The sequence below is a fragment of the Canis aureus genome, chromosome 20 (assembly GCF_053574225.1).
Source record: "Canis aureus isolate CA01 chromosome 20, VMU_Caureus_v.1.0, whole genome shotgun sequence".
Classification (NCBI taxonomy): Eukaryota; Metazoa; Chordata; class Mammalia; order Carnivora; family Canidae; genus Canis; species Canis aureus.
This window is the reverse complement of record NC_135630.1, coordinates 55620534-55642873: the sequence shown is the minus strand read 5'-3', so window position 1 is coordinate 55642873 and position 22340 is coordinate 55620534. Positions and strand designations below refer to the sequence as shown.

Genomic DNA, 22340 nt, shown 5'->3' with positions numbered 1-22340 from the left:
AACTTCAAGAGATTAAAAATATAAAAAAAGCTTCAGAGCTGAAAAATACACTAGAGGGAATCAACAGCCAATTGGAAGATGCAGAATATTGGATCAGTGATCAAGAATCTATGGAATGGAAAGAAAAAAGAAAAAAAAAGTTCAGGGGCCTCTACAGTATCAAGCATAATAACATTCACATTATAGGGATGTTAAAAGGAAGAGAGAAAAGAGGGCAGAAAATTTAGTTGAAGACAGAACAGCCAGAAATTTCCCTAATCTGGGGAAGAAATAGACCTACATGTCCCAGATTCACAAACAGCCCCAAACAAGATGAACCCAAGGAGAACCACACCAAGATACATAAGAATTGACATGGCAAAGTACTGATAAAGAGAGCTTTTAAAGCACCAAGGGAAAAGAAAACAGTTACACAGAAGGGAAGCCCTATGGTATATCAGCTGATATTCCAGCAGAAACATTACAGTCCAAAGGAAGCAGCATTACATAAAGTACGGGAAGAAAAAAGCCTACAACCAAGATTACCAAGCAAGACTATCATTCAGAATAGATGGAGAAACTTTCCCAAACATACAAAAATGAGTTCATCACCACTAAATTGGCCTCACAGGAAATGTTAAGGTGATTTAAATGGAAAGTAAAGCCAATAGCTAGAAGAAAATTATGAAAGGAAAAAAAAAGTTCACACATAAAAACATAGTCAAAGTAGTAAGCAAAATATAAAGCTAGTATGGTAACTATAAATCAAAAATTTTTGAAACACAAGAGAAAGGAATCCAAGCATAATTCTAAAGAAACTATCAAACTGCAAGAAGAAGGATGCCTGGGTGGCTCAGTCAGTTAATCATTTGCCTTCAACTTGGATCATGTTCCTGGAGTCCTGGGATTGAACCTGCCGTAGGGCTCCCTGCTCAGCAGGTAGTCTGCTTCTCCTTCTCCCCTTGCTTGTGCTCTCTCATTCTCTCTCTCTCTCTCTCAAATAAATAAAATCTTAAAAAAAACTGCAAGAACAAAAGAACTACAAAAACAAAAAGAACAAAATGGCAAGTAGTATGTTCCTATCAATAATTCCTTTAAATATAAATGGACTAAAAGCTCTAATCAAAAGACATAGGCTAATAACTAAATGGATTTTTTAAAGACCCATCTATGTGCTTCTATGTAAGAGAATCTACACATCTAAAGATACAGACTGAGAGTAAAGGGAAGAAAAAAATATACCATGCAAACATTTAAAAACAATCAGGGTAGCAATATTTTGATCAGACAAAATAGACTTCAAAAGCTATAGCAAAAGACAAAGAAGAGGGCAGCCTGGGTGGTTCAGCAGTTTAGCACCTCCTTCAGCCCAGGGCACGACCCTGGGGTCCTAGGATCGAATCCCCCGTCGGACTCCCTGTATGGAGCCTGCTTCTCCCTCTGCCTGTGTCTCTGCCTCTGTGTGTGTGTGTGTGTGTGTGTGTGTCTCTCATGAATATTAAAATCTTAAAAAAAAAAAAAAAAAGACAATGAAGGACACAATATCCTTCAAGGATCAATCCAACTAGAGGATATAACTATTGTAAATATCTGTGCTCCCAACCTATGAAGACTTAAATATGTAAAGCAAATATTAACATAAACAGTGACAAACTCACAGTAACAGTAGGGGACATTAACACCCTACTTACTTCAACGGCTGGTTTAGGCAGAAAATCAATAAGAAAACTGGCTTTGAATGACACATTGGACCAGAAGGACCTAATAGATATGTACATTTAGGTAGAACATTCCATCCAAAAACAGAATACATATTTTCATATGCATATGGATACTCTCCAGGATAGATCACATGTTAAGACACAAAACAATTCTCACTAAATAGAAGATTAAAATCCTATTAAGCAACTTTTCTGAAAATAACACTATGAAATTAGAAATGACAAGAAAAAAAATCTGGAAAACAACAAAAATATATTGAGACTAAATAACATACTACTAAACAAATGGGTCATCCAAGAAATAAGTGAAATTTTTAAGAAAACATGGAGACAAATTAAAATGAAATCACAATGGTCCAAAATGTTTGGAATGAAGCAAAAACAATTCTAAGAGGGATGTTTATAATATTAAAGGGCTACCTCAAAAGGGAGAAAAAAAATCTCCACCTAATTAACACCCAAAAGAGGTTTATTTAAAAGTGAGCAAAAGGAAGGAATAAAGACCAGAGCAGAAATAAATGAAATTGAGACTAGAAAAATATAAAAGACCAATAAAACTAAGAACTGGCTCTTTGAAAAGATAGAAGACAAAAATAAATAAAATTAGAAGTGAAAGAGATGAAACAACCTAGAAGAAACAGATAAATTCCTAGAAATATACAATCTTCCAAATCTGAATCAGGAAGAAATAGAAACCTTGAATAGACTGACTACTGGTAATGAATTTGAATTAGTAAGAAAAAAAATTCCCAACAGACAAAAGTACAGAGCAGATGGGTTCAGAGGTGAATTTTATGAAACACTTAAAGAAGAGTTAATACTTCTTTTTCTCAAACTATTCCAAAAAGTAGAAGAGGAAAGAAAACTCCCAAATTCATTCAATGAGGCCTATAGTACCCTGATACCAAAACCAGACAAAAATACTACAGAGAAACCTACAGGCCAATATCTCTGATTAACACACATGCAGAAATCCTCAACAAAATATGAGCAAACATTAAAGCAATTTTTCATCATTATCAAGTAGGATTTATTCCAGAGATGCAAAGGTGGTTCAATATTCACAAAAATCAATGTGCTATATATATCACATTAACAAAAGGAAGGATAAAACCTATATGATCATCTCAATAGATGCAAAAAGAGCATTTCACAAACTAAAACATCCATTCATGATAAAAAACAAAGTGGGCTTAGAGGAAACAAACCTTACATAATAAAGGCCATTTGTGACAAACTCACAGCTAACACATCATAAACAGATCAAAAACAGAGCTTTTCCTCTAGATCAAGACTAAGAGTAATGTCCACCATTGACTTCTTTTATTCAACATTAGCACTGGAATTCCTAACTGCAACAATCCTACACGCAAAAGAAATAAAAGGCATCCAAATTGGTAAGAAGAAGTAAACTGTCATAATTTCCAGATGACACAGTATATTGTATGTATACTACAATATACAAAACCCTAACGACTTCACAAAAAAGCTTAGAATTCAGTATAGTTTCAGAATGCAAAACTAATATACAGAAATGTTGCATTTCTTCTACACGATACAAATGATCCAAGAAATTAAGAACGTCTGATTTATAATTGCACCAAAAAGTGTAAAATACCATGGAATAAATTTAATCAGGCAGGTAAAAGATTTATATTCTGAAAATTAATGAAAGAAATAGAGGATGAAGGGTGGCACAAACAAATGGAAAAATATACCCTACTCATGGATTGGAAGATTTCAGGTCATTAAAATGTTCATAATATGCAAAGTAATCTACAGATTCAGTTCAATCCCTGTGAAAATACCATAACATTTTTTCACAGAACTAGAAAAAATACTAAAATTTGTATGGAACTAAAGACTTCAAAGAGCCAAAGTAATCTTGAGAAAGAAGAGCAAAGCTTGAATTAATACAATCCCAGATTGCAAGATATACTACAAAGCTATAGTAATAAAAACAATAAGGTACTAGCATAGACATGTAGATCAATAGAACATGATAGAAAGCTGAGAGATAAACTCCACAAGGTTAATTGATCTACAATAAAAAAGGCAAGAATATACAGTGGGGAAAAAATCTTTTCAATAACTAATGTTGGGGAAAATTAACAGCTGCATGTAAAAGAATAAAACTATACTACTTTCTTAGACCATACACACACACAAAAAAAACCACAAAATAGATTAAAGATGTAAATGTTAGCCCTGAAACTACAAAATTCCCAAGAGAAAACATAGCATAATTTCTTGGGCATCACCATTAGCAACTTATTTACAGATATGTCTCCTTAAACAAGAGGAACAAAAGCAAAAATAAAGTATTTGGACTATAACAAAACAAAAAGCTTTGCAAAGCACTGGATACCAACATTGAAACAAAAAGGCAGCCTAGTGAATGGGAGAATGATACATCTGGTAAGAGGTTAATATCCTAAGTATATAATTAACTTATACAACAAAAATCTAATTTAATGATGTGCAAACAACCCACATAGACATTTTTTCCAAAGAAGACAGCCTACAGACGTATGAGAAGATGCTCAACATTACTAATCAGGAAAATGGAAATCAAAACTACAGTGAGGTATCACTTTTACCAGTGAGAAAATGGAACCCTAATGCACTGTTACTAGGAATATAAATTGGTATTAGCCACTGCAAAAAACAGTATGGATATTCCTCCAAAAAATTAATTTATAAATACATGATCCAGTAATTCTACCACTAGTATTTACCAAATAAAAATCAAAACACTAATTCAAAAAGACATGTGCACTATGTTTATTGTAGCATTATTTGCAATAGTCAAAATATGGAAGCAACCCAAATGTCCATTGATAGATGAGTGGACAAAGATGTGGCGTGTGTGTGTATTTTTATATATATTTATATATATATATTTTTTATATGTATTTTTATTTATATATATATATATATATATATATATATATATATATATATATATATATCAGAGACCCCGACTCAGGGTTCAATCCCAGGCCCCTGGGATCGTGACTTGTTTTATTTATTTATTTTATTTATTTATTTTATTTATTTTTTTTACACTCAAATGAGGCCTTAGGCAGGCAAGGCGTTAGGACTTTGTGGTGTTTAACGCAGGGCAAGGGGAGAAAAGGGAGGGTGGGCTAGGGGGGTGGGCAGAGTTTATCCCAGTTCTACCTCACCACTCTTTAGGTATTATGGTCAAGTCTCAAGATGTTACAAGGTACAAAGTAGTTGGCTAAAAATACAGCCAGAGGTCTGTACTTCTCTTCTTTCCTGCATCTGTGAGATGACAGCTTTCAAGCATCCAGATGAGGACCACATTTTGACCTGAGTTGGGTAAGCATGAGGGATCCACTGAGTCATGGGAGTTGGGGAGCAGGCAGGGAAAGGGACTCAGAGCAGGGGTAAGATTTATGCCCAAGAGAGCTGGTCACCTCTAAGCCTTCAGAATCTTGGTCTGTTTGGTGGTGGGGGGCGGGGGGAGGTTGGGCAGAGAAGGTTTAGAACCACTGGGAGGCTTCCAATGTGGCTGTCCAGGGAGGTGGGATGAGCTGGATGAGTGTCCTTAGCAACAACCGTGGAGCTCACTGATGCTTTACTCTTACAGGTACTTATGCCAACAAGAGCCTGTGGTCCTCACCCAACTGCCATCTGCACACCCTAAGATCATCTCCCTCCAGCGTGCCCCCACTCTGCCTGACAGTGCCCAGCCAAGGGCTGATCCATGCCCAACACTCCTAGCCAGCCTGCTGTTTGCTTGAAATCCCATCCCAGAAACTGGAGTGCTTTGGAGACTGGGTGAACAAGTCTCCAGAAGAGATTTTGGCCTCCCAAGGAATTTCCCATTATGGACTTGCAGGGAGGGTGGAGGAGGGCACATGGGCTGAGTGGATAAGGGCAGCCCAGAGCCAGCCAGGCAGTTTTATTGAAATATTTTTTTAATTTTTAAATGTATATATGTATATGTGTGTGTGTGTGTATATATATATATATATACACACACACACACATACACACACACACACACAAAATGGAATATTACTCAGCCCTAAGAAGATTTTTAATGGAATATTACTCAGCCCTAAAAAGATTTTTTCCCATTTGTCACATCATCTATGGATGTAAAGTATATTATGCTAAGTAGAATAAGTTAGAGAAAGACAAATGCCATATGTTGTCACATATATGTGGAAAATTAAAAAGCAAAAAACAGATTCTTAAATACAACAAACAAATTGGTGGTTGCCAGAGGGGAAGTGGATGGGGTGATTGGTGAAATTAACAAAGGGGAGTAAAAGGTACAAATTTCCAGTTATAAAACACAGATGAGAAGTACAATATAAGTAATATAGTAATATAAGTATAATATTACAATATTTTGTAATATCTTGGGTCACAGATGGTAATTATAGTGAGCACTGAGAATTGTTGAATCAATATGTTGTACACCTAAAACTAATATATATCTATATGTTCATTATATTTCAGTTTAGAGAAATACAAATTGCTGAAAGGAGAAAATCCACAACCATGAATGATCTACCTGCCAAAGTAATCATTCAGAATTGAAAAAAAATACAGGAGTTCATCATCACAAGGCAAGCCTTACCATATAAAAAATAATAATAAAATAATAAAAAGTTAAAAGGAATGCTTTAAGTGGAAAGAATAGGACATAACTAGAAAGAATAAAATTCTGCAAGAAGTATTTCACTGTTAAAAACACAAAAAAGTAAATTAATTATAAAGCCAGTATGGAAATTATAACATAAAAGTAGTAGACTCAAACATATCTATAATTAGTCAAGGATACATAAAATAAAAAGATGTGAAATAGGACATTTTATGTTTATACATAAAACACGGAAGAGAGAATAATTTTTGATACTTTTAGAATGTGTCTACACTTAAGTGACCATCAACTAAGTATAGATTGATGTACACATAGGATGTTTTACATGAACCTAGTGGTTTTTGATTTGTAGTTGATACACAAAAAAAATAGAGTTACCCAAGCATAACACACACACACACACAAAACAATATACACAATGGCAAAAAATACATACCTGTTAATAATTACTTTAAATGTAAATCAACCAAATGTTATCAAAAGACATAGGATAACTGCATAGATAAACATGAACATCATACGCTGCCTGCAAGAGACTCACTTCAGACCTAAAGACACATACAGACTGAAAGTGAAGGGATGAGAAAAGATATGCCATGCAAATGAGAGGTTAAAAAAGAAAGCTGGAGAAGTAATACTTTTTTTCCAGACAAAATAGACTTGAAAACAAAAACTGTAACAAGAGACATAAAGGTCATTACATAATGATAAAGAGATCCATCCGACAAAAGGATATAAAATTATAAATATCTATGTACCCAACATATGAGCACCTAAATACATAAAGCAAATACCAACAGACACAAATGGAGAAATGGTCAGTAAAACAATAGTAGTGGGGAACCTTAACACTCACTCATATCAGTGAATAGATCATCTAGACAAATTTAAAAGTCTATAAGGAAACAATGACTTTGAACAACACATTACAACAGATGGATTTAATAGGTAAGCACAGAACACTCCGTCCAGAAACAGAATACACAGTCTTTTCAAGTGCACATGGATATTCTCCAGGATAGATCACATTTTAGTGATCAAACAAACAAAAAAAAATTGAGTTAAGATTTTATTTATTCATGAGAGAGATTGAGAGAGAGGGGCAGAGACACAGGCAGAAGGAGAAGCAGACCCCATGTAGGGAGCCCGACGTGGAACTCCATCCCAGGATCATGCCGTGGGTTGAAGGCAGGTGCTAAACCACTGAGCCACCCAGGGATCCCAATAGCTCTCAAGTTTAAGAAGATTGAAGTCCTATTGAGCAACTTTTCTGACCAATGGTATGAAACTAGAAATGATTTTGGACAAAACACAAACACATGGAAGCTAAAGAACGTAATTACTTTACCAACCAATGGGTCACCCAAAAAATGGAAGGGGAAATCCAAAAATAAAAAGACCAATGAAAATGGAAATTCAACTGTTTAAAGTCTTTGGAGTGCAGCAAAAGCAGATTAAGGACATTTATATCAAAACAGGGCTACCTCGAAAGATGAGAACTCTCTAATAATCTAACTTTATACTAAGAGGAAGTAGAAAAAGGAGAAACAAAGCCTAAAGTCAGTAGAATGAAGGAAATAGTAAGATCAAGGTAGAAATGAATGAAATAGAGACTAATAATAGAAAAAATTGAAACCAAGAGCTTGTTCTTTGGAAAAGTAAAATTGATAAACTTTTTGTCAGAATGACCAAAAAAAAAAAAAAAAAAGATTCAAATCAATAAAATTAGACATAAAAGAAAAAATAAGGGCGTAGAGAAAGAGTGCCCAAGATAGTGACATAGGAAGACCCTGAACATACCTCCTCCATGGACATACCAAATCTCCAATAAGAATTCCTCTTGGAAACGAAACACACACACACACACACACACAAAACCCTGGGGGTTGACTAAACAACTTCTATACCATGAAGATAGAGGTACCACATAGTCCGTAAGAGAAATGGAAATACAGTAATGACCGTGAATCCCCTTCCCAACATTCTGAACTGCAGTGGGGAGGGATAGTACCGTGTGACTGTGAGCAAATTCATCCATATTTTTAGTCACGGATAAAAGTTGTGGCTTGAAAGGACAACCATAACAAAGTATCCCTCTGCCAAACAGTGGGGGGCCTGCTGGAACTCTTTCTGGTGTCAGAGGGGCTGGCAAACACCACAGTTTACATTCCCTCTCCACTTTGATAGCACACATGAGGGCAGGGATGAAGTACACTGGCCTGCCTCTTCAGCACCACTGGGCCCTTAATCCATACCAATGTCAGGTGCTCTGGGACATAGGGAAAAAGAAAATTGTATTTTAAAAGATCAATTAGAATATAAAGGAATAGCTTTAGGACTCTACCAAATGGTGGAAGAGCCATAGAACATTCTTCAGAGTTGGAGGTGCTGGCCAGAGCCATCTCCCTTTTACCTTGATAGTGCAGATGGAACAAGATCCAGGTGCCTTAGTTCAAATTCTGCCTCAGCAAGCACCAGTCATCCACCCGAGGCAGCCCTAGTGGAACATACACTGGGACATACCTGGACAGCATCCCCTACAGTTACAGCCACCTGGCCAAGGTGACACAGGCATAAAGCAACCTGAAATACGATAGCCTGCACAGCTTCACCTCTGGATGATGTATCTCTGGATCTTCCAGTCCACACTTGCTTTATCTCCAGTTGTGTCCCAGGTCTTCCCCTTGTGAGGGTACCCTCAGACCTCCCAGCCAGTACCCCTTTTATCTCCAGCCATCCCATGAGGGCAACCACTCCATGGAAGAGCCCAGGCTCCTTCTAACTCATGCCCACTTCAGCTCTAGCCCTCTTGTCAGGTCACCCCCATAAACCTTCAAGAAGCCCAGGTTTATAACTACTTTAGCTGTCATGCTAAATAGCTGGTATACTAAAGGATCGATCAAAAGAATCCTATGGATCTTATCCATTCTTTTATTAATGTAGAGTATCACATTGATTGATTTGTGAATATTAAACCTCCCAGGAGCCCAGAAATAAATACCACCTGATGTGGTGAATGATTCTTTTAATGTTCTGTTGGATTCAATTTGCTAGTATTTTATTGAGAATTTTTGTATCCATGTTCCTCTGGGATATGGCCTATAGTTCTCTTTCTTAGTGCAGTCTTTGGTTTTGATATCAGAATACTGTTGGCCTCATGGAACGAATCTAGAAGTTTTCCTTCCATTTCTATTTTTTAGAACAGTTTGAGAATAGGTATTAATTCTTTCTCAAATGTTTAGTAGAATTCCCCCTGTGAAACCATCTGGCCCTAGACTTCTGTTTGTTAGATTTTTGATTACTAATTCAATTTCTTTGCTGGTTATCAATTTGTTCAAGTTTTCTATTTCTTTCTTAGTTTTGGTAGTTTAAATAAAAACTTGGAAAAATACAGACAAAGGAAGCCAAGTATAACACTAAAGAGAATCACCACAGAAAATAAGAATGAGAGATTAAAAAAAAAAAAAAAAAGGAACAGAGGAAAACTATAAAAACAACTAGACAACATTAGTAATATGGTTATAAGGATATACCAATCAATAATTAAATGTATATGGAGTAGATACTTGAGTTAAAAGACCTAGCATTGCTGAAAGGGATAAAAATAGTATCCACCTATATGCTGCCTACAAGAGATTCAATTCAGACCTAGAAACATCTATACACTGAAAATGGAGGGATGGAAAAAGATATTCCACTTGAATGGAAGTAAAAAAGGCATTGTAGCAATATTTACATCATACAAGGTAGACTTGAAAACAAAGGTTGTAACAAGATACAGGGAGGGCATTACATAAGGATAATGACTGATCCAACAGGAGGGTCTAAAAATTGTAATTATCTGTGAACCCAAAGAGGAATGTAGTTAAAGAAGCTCTATGAGAGAAACTTAATGCATTACAGACCTATCTCAAGAAACAATAAAAAAATCTCAATCTAATTTTACACCTAAAGAGACTAGAAAAAGAATAACAAAGAAAGCCTAAACTTCTAGAAAGAAGGAAATAAAGATCACAGTGGAAATAAATGATACTAAATGAAAAAAAAATAATGTAACCAAAAACTGGTTCTTTGAAATGATAAACAAAATTGATAAACCCTTAACCAGACTCATAAAAAAATGAGAGGACCAAATAAAAGTAGAAATGTAAGAAGTAACAACCCATACCACAGAAATAAAAAAGATTATAAAATATGAAAAATTATAGGGCAATAAATTAGACAAGCTAGAAGATATGTAAAATTCCTAGAAATACACAATGTTCCAAAATAGACTCAGAAAGACAGAAAATCTGAAGAGATTACTAGCCACAGAATTGAATCAGTAAGCAAAAAATTCTCAACAAGTAAAATCCAGGACCATATAGATTCATAGGTGAATTTTACCAAGTACTTATTTTAAGAAGATTTAATACCTACCCTCCTCAAACTATCCCAATAAATAGAAGAGGAAAGAAAGCTTTCAAATTTATTCTTTGAGTCCAGCATTATTTTAATACCAAACCAGAAAAATAAACATGCAAAGAAAACTACAGACCAATGTATCCTTAATGATCAAAAGTTCAAGATCTTTAACAAACTATTAGCAAACTGATTTTGACAATACATCAAAAGAATCATTCAGCATAGTCAAGTGGGATTTATTGTACAGATGCAAAGATATTTCAATATAAGCAAATAAATCAACATGACACATGGTGTTAACAAGAGAAAGGAAAAAAACATATGATCATTTCAATAAATGTTGAATTTTGTTAAATGCTTTTTTTCCCCATCTATTCATGATAAAAATTCTCAATACAGTGGGTTTAGGGGGAATATCTCTCAACACAATAAAGGTTGCATATGAAAATTCCAGATCTAACATCTCACTCGATGGGGAAAAATAGAGAGCTTTACCTGTAAGATCATGAACAAATATATCCACTCATCATTATTTGAAGTAGTACTGAAGTCAAAGCCACAGAATTTAGAAAATAAAAAGAACTGAAATGCATCTAAATTGGTAAAGAAGTAAAATTGCCACTATTTGCAGATGACATAATATAGGAGACTAAACACTCCACCAAAAAAAGTAATAGAATAAATGAATTCAGTAAACTTGCAAGACACAAAATTAATACAGAGTAGTCTGTTGCATTACTATATAATAACAAAGTAGCAAAAAAAGAAATTATGGAAACAATTCCATTTACAATTATACCAATAAGTATAAAACACCTGGGAATAAATTTAACCAAGGAAGTAAAAGACCAGTACTCTAAAAACTAAAAGATACTGGATAAAAGAAATTGAGGACAACACAAATGAATAGAAAAATATACCCTGCTCATAGATTGGAAAAATAGTTAAAATGTCCATTCTACCTAAGCAATTTACAGATTCAGTACAAACCTATCAAAATATCAATTGCATTTTCTTGAATCCGGACTAATCCTAAAATTTGTATGTAACCACAAAAGACCCCGAAGAACCAAAATAACCTTAAGAAAGAACAACAAATCTCTGGTATCATAATCTCAGGTTACAGGATATAGTAAAAAGCTGTTAGTGAAACAGTATGTTACTGGCACAAAAATGAACATATAAATCAATAGAACAGGATAGAGAGCCCAAAAATCAACCCATACTTATATGCTCAGTCTACAACAAAGGAAGCACAAACATACAATGGGGAAAAGATAAATAGTACTTCAACAAATAGTATTGAGAAAACTGGACCACTTTTTCAATATACACAAAAACTCAAAATGAATTAAAGACCTAAACTGAGACCCCACACTATTAGATTTCTTAAAGAGAACATGAATATGAGTCTTTGGGCAAGAGTCTAAGTAATATGTTTATGGATAGGTCTCCTCAGGAAAGGTGGTGGTGATGGTGGGCAAAATAAACCACTGGGACTACATATACACATATACACACAAAAGCTTTTAAACAGCAGGAAAAAAGGCAGCCTACAGAACAAAAGATATTTGCAAATGTTATATCCAAGAAGGGGTTGATATCCAAAATATATAAAGAACTTAGATGACTCAACATCAATAAAACGATCCAATGTAAAAATGGGTAGAAGACCCGAGTTAACATTTTTCCTAAGACATGCAATGGCCAACAGACATATGAAGTGATGCCTGGCATCACTAATCATCATGGAAATATTAAAATCTAATGCAATAAAAAAACAATCCACACAAAAAATCACCACAATTAGATACCACTTCTCACCAGTCAGAATGGCTAGTATCAAAAAAGACAAGAAATAACAAGTGTTGGCAACAATGTACAGTAAAGGGAACCCTCATACGCTGTTGGTGGAAACGTAAATTGGTACAACGACTGTGGAAATGAATATGGGCATTCCTTAAAAAGTTTAAATAGAAATACCATATGATCCAGTAATATCACTACTGAATTTTAACCCCAGAAATTGAAAACATTAATTCAAGAAGCTAAAAGCACTCCTATGTTTATGACAGTATTATTTATAGTAGCCAAATGTGGAAGTAACCTAAGTGTCCACCAATAAACGAATGGATAAAGAAGTAGTGGTATGTACACACAGTGTAATATTATTCATCCACAAAAAAATGGAGATCTTGCCATTTACAACAACATGGATGGACCTAGATGGTATTATGCTAAGTGAAATTAGTCAAACAGAGAAGGAAAAACACTGTAAGATTTCACTTGCATGTGACATCTAACAAACAGAAACAGACTCAAATACGGAGAACAAAATGGTGTTTTCAAGAAGGGAGGAGAGTGGGAATATGGACAACATTGTCTAAGGGATGAAGAGGTAGAAACTTATTAAGTCTGTAAATTGGGGAGGTGAAAAGTACAGCACACACAATATAGTCACTGTGACGACAGATGGTACCTGTAGTTATCATGGTAAGCACCGTCTGATGTATAGAATTGTCCATCATGATGTTGTACCTCTGAATACAGCACTGTCAACTCTACTTCAATTTAAAAAATGTAACAAACTACATAATATAGTTTCCACTTTGGGTCCTTCCTGAATTAACCCGGTCATCACTTATGGAATATTTTCTTTTGATGAGGAGTTGTGAAAAAGGAGTCATACCCTTAATTTAACTATAATTATGAACGTTTAGTGAACTGTTTTTTTTTTTTAAAGATTTATTTATTTATTCATGACACAGGGGGTGAGGGGGTAGAGACAGGCAGAGGGATAAGCAGGCTCTTCTCAGGTGTCCAATGCAGGACTGGATCCTGGGATCATGACCTGAGCCGAAGGCAGCTGCCCAACTGCTGAGCCACCCAGGTGTCCCTAGTGAACTATTAGTTACTAGTAAATGTAGTGGTTTCTAGGAAATTTAGGACTTCTATTAGAAACATCTGTGATACTACTAGCTGGATGGAAGGAATCCTTTGAATGTTATTGTAGAAATTTTCAAATCTTTTGCTTCTACTTGCTATGTGACCTTCAAAAGCAATGCAATCTCTCTAAACCTCCATTTCTACAAGAAAAAATAAATAAATAAACCTCCATTTCTCATTTGTAAAATGGCAATAATGGTGGTTATCACAGAAGTGCAACACAGGATAATTCATGCTTGCATCTACATACTCTTGTCATAAGACACTGGGTTATGTGTTCACCCAGGGACAAGCCAGTCAACACGCAAACACACAATGCAGGGTTTGCTGTATGAGGCCCAGGAGTCTGATTGGTTTTGACAAAGGGAAAGCGTGTCCATCTCTCTGAGTGGCAGTTAACCGAAACCCATGTATTCTATGAATAAGGAACGTTGATGTATGTGTATTAGGGATGTTGATTCCTAATGAGAAAAACTGTTACAAGAATAGGAATACCTGCCATCCATTTTTTTCCCTGAAGTTCAAGACTAATAGAGGGAACTTATTATAAGAAAATTGCTTAAGGAGATTAAGATCGAAGTAAGGAGAATTGAATGATGTGAAAATTTAATGGCATAACTGTAAGACGACCTGATAAATCCATCTCAAAATATTGATTGCTTTATCATTAGGACAGAAATGTTTCAGATACACTGGTCACAATCCATTGCTGGTTACTTCTATATTAAGGATGGCTTCATCAGTAGGACAGAGCTATGGCTGGGTTTTAGGTTATCCTCTCTCGGTAATAAGTCTGATACGCCACGTGAATCTTCAGTTTCAAAATTCAATGGCTTCCCATCCTCTTTAACTTGACTGTTTTGCTGTGATAAAGCATTTATTCGAATTTTAGTCATTTTCAAACCATTTCTTCTTTTTTTAAAAACATGGTTTTGCCTATTTTTACTCTAAAATAGTTTAAAAGTTAGTCCTAAGAAATGATTTTTTTTCCAAATTCTTGGTTCCATTTATAAGACCTGCCTCACACTATTGTGAAAGCTAATTTGTATAATGCGATAGAAAGTAGTACAGCTCCTAGCACCTTTTAGACATTCAATAAAGGATGTTTGTACCCTCAATATGAATATCTTCTCTAATATACTTCATTTATCTGGTTGTGGGTACTATAGGATATTAGACTTTTTGGATCACTTCATCTGAATTTCAGACAATTGTTCCCATTTTTGAATAGCCATTCTCATTTTCTGCTAAGATAACAGACCTTCATAACAATTCCATTCTATGAGCATCTAAACTCTAACTTCTAGAAGCTCTTGCAACTCTCTCCTAAAAAAATGCATTTGGGGGATTGTGGTACTTGATTTTAGTTAGAGAAAGTATGTAAATAAGCTACAATAGTAGAGAAAATAAACTAAAAAAAACCTACTAAAATAAACTACAAAAACCACTACTAAAAAATTGGAAGTGTTGCCCATCATAATGTCACTTTATAACCTGTATTATAACAACATAGTTACTTATGTAAGATGACACTACTTTTCTACTTTGTATCATAGTTTGTTGTCAATATACATATTTTGCATTTCATATTCTCTAACTTCTCGTACTCCTCTTTGCAAATGGGAACAATTGTCTGAAATTCAGATGAGGTGATCCAAAAAGTCATTTACATATTTAGTAAATTTGTGTTGAAAAATGGAGGACTAGCCAAAGAACTAGCCAAGGTCTAACACTGAGGAAGATGAAAAATGTAGCATTTTGAAATCAAGTTCATCATAGTGTTTAAAACTGTCATGTCAATTTATTAGTATAAAAGATAAACTATTCCAGAATGTATTCAATAGGCCCATCTTTCTCTTCGATTTCCTGGCTATATTTCTGATAGAGATATATACTACAGGATTGGCAAAGCAAGTTCATTTAAATCATTGACACTTCTGTCTTTATCTCTTTCCTCAAACTTAATTCTAGAATTTCTGTACCTTTGGACCATAGTACTTCTTATGTCATTTTTAACTACAAAATTAAATTCCTAAATTGGCTTCAAAGTGGGTAGTGTGTGTGTGTGTGGGGCGGGGGGGGGAGTGCCTGGGTGACTCGGTGAAAATGTGTGCCTTTGGCTGGTGTCATGATCTTAGGGTCCTGAGATCAAGCCTTGCATCGGGCTCTCTGCTCACCAGGGAGTCTGTTTCTCCTCCTCCCTCTGTGCTCTCTCTCTCGCTCTTGCTCTTTGATAAATAAATAAATCTTCAAAAACAAAATGGGGGTAGTAGGAATTCCTCGGCTTTTTTGAATCTTTATCAGACATATTTTGAAGACAGTCCATGTAGAATAAAAGCACACATATTTTGTCACAAGCTTACATAATTTTGACCAGGGGACAGATCAAGAGGGTGATGTAGGAAGACCCTGAACTCACTTCCTCTACTGACACACTGAATCTGTACCTACATACAGAGCAATTCCTCCTGAAAAAGAACTGAGGGCCGATTGAACAGTTGCTGCACAACACAGGATAGGGGGACCACTAGAGAATGGCAGGATAGATGGGGACACAGTAATGACAAAAAACTCGCCCCTAATGCTGTTAACTGCAGTGAGGGGAGATAGTACTGATGGACCATAAGCAGACTGGTTTGACAAAGGGCACAAAAAAAGCCAGTTTGAAAGGTCAATTAGAATATAAAGGAACTCTCTGCCAAGTGACAGGGAGCCTTCTGCAATGCTCTCTGGAGTTAGAGGGATAGGCAAGTGCTGTGGTTCATGTTTCCCCTCCACCTTGATAATGATGGGAGCAGGATCTGGGTGCCCTAGTAGCCTGTTACCTTACTGAGCCACAGGACCCCATTCCCACACCAACCCCAGATAACCTGGAGCACAGAAAACAAAAACAAAAACCACAGTAAAAGACCAAGTAGAAAATAAAGGAACCAGCCCTTAAATTTTACTAAACTACTGAGGGGTTGCTGGAACAATCTCTGGGATTGGAGAGTCCCATGAGTATTATTTATTGTTTCCCTTCAACTTTGATAGCACAGACATAAGCAGAGCTAGATGCCCTAGCCAGCTTGCCATCTCAGCAAGTACCTGGCTCATAGCAGCCCCAGCTATCCCCCCAAAGTGCCATGAATCTGACACACAATGGATCACTTCTGGATAGTGCTTACTATCAGCTCAGCCATCTTGCTATGGCAACAGATGCAAAAAACCCTGAGAAATGCCAGGCCCATACTGATTTTAATTATACCTGACTTGTCAGGGAATCCTCTTTGTAGAGCACCTCAGGATCACTTAGCCCATACCTACTTTGGGGGTTCCACCCAAAGGACTCACATTGCATGGAACAGCCCAGAGCCCACCCAGACCATGCCTGCTTTAGCTCTTGATATCTTGCCCAGGTCCTTCCTGCATGAGGCACTCCAGAAACACCTCTGCTTATGCCAGCTTTGGCTCCAGTGGTCCCACCAGGGTACCTCCCTACAAGGAGCGCCCCACCGACCCTTGGCTTGCATTTGCTTCAGGTCCAGCTATCCCACCACAGAGCATCCTAGGACACCCACCCTGTACCTACCTCAGCTTCTGCTGTCCCACATAGATGGCCTGTATGCATAGAGCCTCAGGACTGCCTGGTACCTGCCCATTTCAGCTCTGGTCATTCCATCAGAGTAATACTAGCTCAGAGTGCCCCGGGACCCACAAACCAGCCCATGGCTGCTATAGCTCCAGCCAGCCAATACTACCAGGCACACAGTGGACACAGTATATGTTTCTACACAAGGCCATTTCTTCAAGTCTAGAAGGATTAACTGTTCTTCCTAATTCTTCGAGACAAACACAGACAAAATGTCAGACAAAATGAGGAGATAGAAACAAAACAGAAAGGCAAAACCTAAGAATTAAGTATAAGAGAAATGAGCAATCTACCTTATAGAGAGTTCAAAAAGTCATGTTCAAAAAAATGCTCACATGACTGAAGAATAGACAAGCTCAGTGAGAACTTCAACAAAGATATTAAAAAGAACCAATGAGAGTTGAAAAATGCAATAACTGAAATTAAAAAAAAAACACAGTAGAGTGAATCAACAGCATATTACAAGATACAGAAGGTTGGATCAGCAGTCTGGAAGACAATAATGGAAAGCAACCAAGCTGAACAGCAAAAAGAAAAAAGAATTTTACAAATGAAGATAAGTTAAGGGATCCCTAGGATAGCAAGCATATTAACATTTACATTATTGGGGTTCCAGAAGAAGAGAGAGAAAGGGGAGAAACTTTATTTGAAGAAATAATAGCTAAAAACTTTAATTTGGGGAAGGAAACAGACATCCACGTCCAGGAAGCACAGAAAGAAAGCCCCAAATAAGATGAATTCAAGAAGGTCCATACCACAGCACATGATAATAAAGTAACAAAGATTAGAGACAAAGAGAATCCTAAAAGCAATAGGAGACAAACAACTAGTTATGAACAAAGGAAACCTCATAAGGTTATCAGCTGATTTTCAGCAAAACTGTTGCAGGCCCAAAAGGTAGTGACAGGATATATTCAAGGTGCTAAAAGGAAAATATCTACAACCAAGATAGCCTACCTAGTAAAGTTATCATTCGGAACTAAATAAAGGATAGATTTCCCCCAGAAAAAGCTAAAGTAGTTCATCACCACTGAAGAGGCTTTTCAGGAAATATTAATGGGATTTATATAAGTAGAAAAGGAAAAGTCACAACTAGGAAATAAAAAAAAATTCATGAATAAAAGCAAAGATAGATTATAAAGCTAAAATGAGAGTTAACGGATAAAAATGGTACAATTGATTATATCTAAAAAATTGGGAGACTCACCAAATTTAAAAATAAGCTATGACATCAAATAAACTATGGAGCAGCAAAGTAAAAATTTTGTGTTTTTAGAATATGTTTAAATTTAAGCAACCATTAACTAAGTATAAAATATCAAATACTTGGATGTTATATAGGAATCTCCTGGTAACCACAAGCCAAAATACAAATTGGATCAGCAGAAAAGTTAGAAGAATACAAGCACAAAACTAAAGAAAGGCATTAATCACAAAGATGCATAAGAGGAGCAGAGAACCGTAAAAACAATGAAAAAAAACAATGAACAAAATGGCAACAAGTACACACTTATCCATAATTCTTTTTTTTTCTTAAAGATTTTTATTTTATTCACAAGACACACACAGAGAGAGAGAGAGAGAGAGAGAGAGAGAGGCGCGCAGAGACACAGGCAGCAGGCTCCATGCAGGGAGCCCAAGGCAGTACTCGATCCCGGGACCCCAGGGTCATGATCTGGGCCACAGGTGGCGCTAAACCACTGAGCAACTAGAGCTGCCCCATAATTACTTTAAATGTCATGGACCAAATGCTCCAATTAAAATGCACAGGATTGCTGAATAGATAAACTTACACAACCCATCTATATGCTGCCTACAAGAGACTCACTTCAGATCTAAAGACACAAAGAGACTTAAAGGGATGGAAAAAAAATATCCCATGCAAATGAAAGCAAAAAAAAAACACAAACAAAAAGCCAGATAGTAATACATGTATCAGACAAACTAGATCTTAAAGACTGTAACAAGAGAGAAAGAAAGGTATTATGTAGTGATAAAAGGATCGATCTAGCAAGAGACTAACAATAGCAAATATCTATGTACCTAACATAGGAACACCTAAATACAAAAGCAAATATTAGCAGACATAAAGGGAAAGATTGACTATATATATACACACATATATATACATATATACATATATATTAAGAAGAGTGAAATTGTCAAGCATCTATTCTGACAATGATATGAAAGTAAAAATTACAGCAGCAACCAAAAAAAAAAAAAAAACACAAACACTTGAAGGCTAAACAATAAGATATTAAGTAGCCATTGGATCGTTGAAGAAATAATTTTTTAAAAACATGGAAACAAATGAAAAATGATCAATCCTAAATCTTTGGGAGGCAGCAAAAGAGTTCTAAGTGGAAAGTTTACAGAATTACAGGTCTACTTCAGGCAACAAGAAAAATCCCAATTTAACGTTATACCCAAAGGAAGAAGAAAAAGAATAAAGCCCAAAGTTAGAAGGAAAGAAATAAAGATCACAGTGGAAATAAAGTCAAGACTAAAACAATCAAACAAACAAAAACAAAAACAAAAAACAAAATAGAAAAGATCAATGAAGTCAACACCTGGTTCTTTGAGAAGATAACAAAATTGAAAAACTTTTAGCCAAATTCTTCAAGAAAAAAGAGAACTGAGTCATATAAAAGCAGAAATGAAAGAGAACCAAGACCACAGAAATATAAGGGACTATAAAAAACTTATGAAAATTTATACTAAAAAAATTGGACAACCTAGAAACATACAATACTCCAAACTGAATCAGGAAGAAACAGAAAATCTGAACTCATTCCTAGTAATAAAGTTGAACCAGTAATCAAAAAAACTCCCCCAAAAGTCCAGCATCAAATGGCTTCATAGGTGAATTCCACCAAACTTTTAAAGATTAGTGTCTATTCTTTTCTAAATATTCCACCAAATAGAAGATGGAAGAAAGCTTCTAAATATATTCTTTGAGGCCAGCATTACCCTAATACCAAAACCACAGTCACAACAAAAGAAGAATACTATAGGTAAATATCCCTGATGAACACAGCTGCAAAACTTTTCAACAAAATATAGAAAGCTGAATTTAACAATATATTAAAAGGATCATTCATTACAATCAATTAGGATTTATTCCAGGGATGTAAGAATGGGTCAATATCCACATATCAATCAACATAACACCTTATTTTTTTTATTTATTTTTTATTGGTGTTCAATTTACCAACATACAGAATAATCCCCAGTGCCCGTCACCCATTCACTCCCACCCCCCGCCCTCCTCCCCTTCTACCACCCCTAGTTTGTTTCCCAGAGTTAGCAGTCTTTATGTTCTGTCTCCCTTTCTGATATTTCCTACCCATTTCTTCTCCCTTCTCGTATATTCCCTTTCACTATTATTTATATTCCCCAAATGAATGAGAACATATAATGTTTGTCCTTCTCCGATTGACTTACTTCACTCAGCATCATACCCTCCAGTTCCATCCACGTTGAAGCAAATGGTGGGTATTTGTGGTTTCTAACAGCTGAGGAATATTCCATTGTATACATAAACCACATCTTCTTTATCCATCATCTTTCGATGGACACCAAGGCTCCTTCCACAGTTTAGCTATTGTGGACATTGCTGCTAGAAACATCGGGGTGCAGGTGTCCCGGCCTTTCATTGCATCTGAATCTTTGGGGTAAATCCCCAACAGTGCGATTGCTGGGTCGTAGGGCAGGTCTATTTTTAACTCTTTGAGGAACCACCACACAGTTTTCCAGAGTGGCTGCCACAGTTCACATTCCCACCAACAGTGCAAGAGGGTTCCCTTTTCTCCGTATCGTATCCTCTCCAACATTTGTTGTTTCCTGCCTTGTTAATTTGCCCCATTCTCACAGGTGTGAGGTGGTATCTCATTGTGGTTTTGATTTGTATTTCCCTGATGGCAAGTGATGCAGAGCATTTTCTCATGTGCTTGTTGGCCATGTCTATGTCTTCCGCTGTGAGATTTCTGTTCATGTCTTTTGCCCATTTCATGATTGGATTGTTTGTTTCTTTGGTGTGGAGTTTAATAAGTTCTTTATAGATCTTGGAAACTAGCCCTTTATCTGATACGTCATTTGCAAATATCTTCTCCCATTCTGTAGGTTGTCTTTGAGTTTTGTTGACTGTATCCTTTGCTGTGCAAAAGCTTCTTATCGTGATGAAGTCCCAATAGTTCCTTTTTGCTTTTGTTTCTTTTGTCTTCGTGGATGTATCTTGCAAGAAGTTACTGTGGCCGAGTTCAAAAAGGGTGTTGCCTGTGTTCTCCTCTAGGATTTTGATGGAATCTTGTCTCACATTTAGATCTTTCATCCATTTTGAGTTTATCTTTGTGTCTGGTGCAAGAGAGTGGTCTAGTTTCATTCTTCTGCATGTGGATGTCCAATTTTCCCAGCACCATTTATTGAAGAGACTGTCTTTCTTCCAATGGATAGTCTTTCCTCCTTTATCGAATATTAGTTGCCCATAAAGTTCAGGGTCCACTTCTGGATTCTCTATTCTGTTCCACTGATCTATGCGTCTGTTTTTGTGCCAGTACCACACTGTCTTGATGACCACAGCTTTGTAGTACAACCTGAAATCTGGCATTGTGATGCCCCCAGCTATGGTTTTCTTTTTTAAAATTCCCCTGGCTATTCGGGGTCTTTTCTGATTCCACACAAATCTTAAAATAATTTGTTCTAACTCTCTGAAGAAAGTCCATGGTATTTTGATAGGGATTGCATTAAACGTGTACATTGCCCTGGGTAACATTGACATTTTCACAATATTAATTCTGCCAATCCATGAGCATGGAATATTTTTCCATCTCTTTGTGTCTTCCTCAATTTCTTTCAGAAGTGTTCTATAGTTTTGAGGGTATAGATCCTTTATCTCTTTGGTTAGGTTTATTCCTAGGTATCTTATGGTTTTGGGTGCAATTGTAAATGGGATCGACTCCTTAATTTCTCTTTCTTCAGTCTCATTGTTAGTGTATAGAAATGCCACTGACTTCTG

General features: G+C 36.1%; 2 long non-coding RNA genes across 5 annotated transcripts in view; one reads left to right on the top strand and one right to left on the bottom strand.

Annotated features, from left to right (window-relative positions):
• LOC144291828 (uncharacterized) overlaps positions 1 to 22340 on the bottom strand; it is a 196386-nt gene that overhangs the window by 122509 nt on the left and 51537 nt on the right. The gene's annotated exons all lie outside the window — the stretch shown is intronic.
• Positions 4890 to 5663, top strand: LOC144291991 (uncharacterized). Its single transcript, XR_013359533.1, has 2 exons — positions 4890 to 5045; positions 5317 to 5663. It is a non-coding gene; the product is annotated as an uncharacterized LOC144291991 (long non-coding RNA).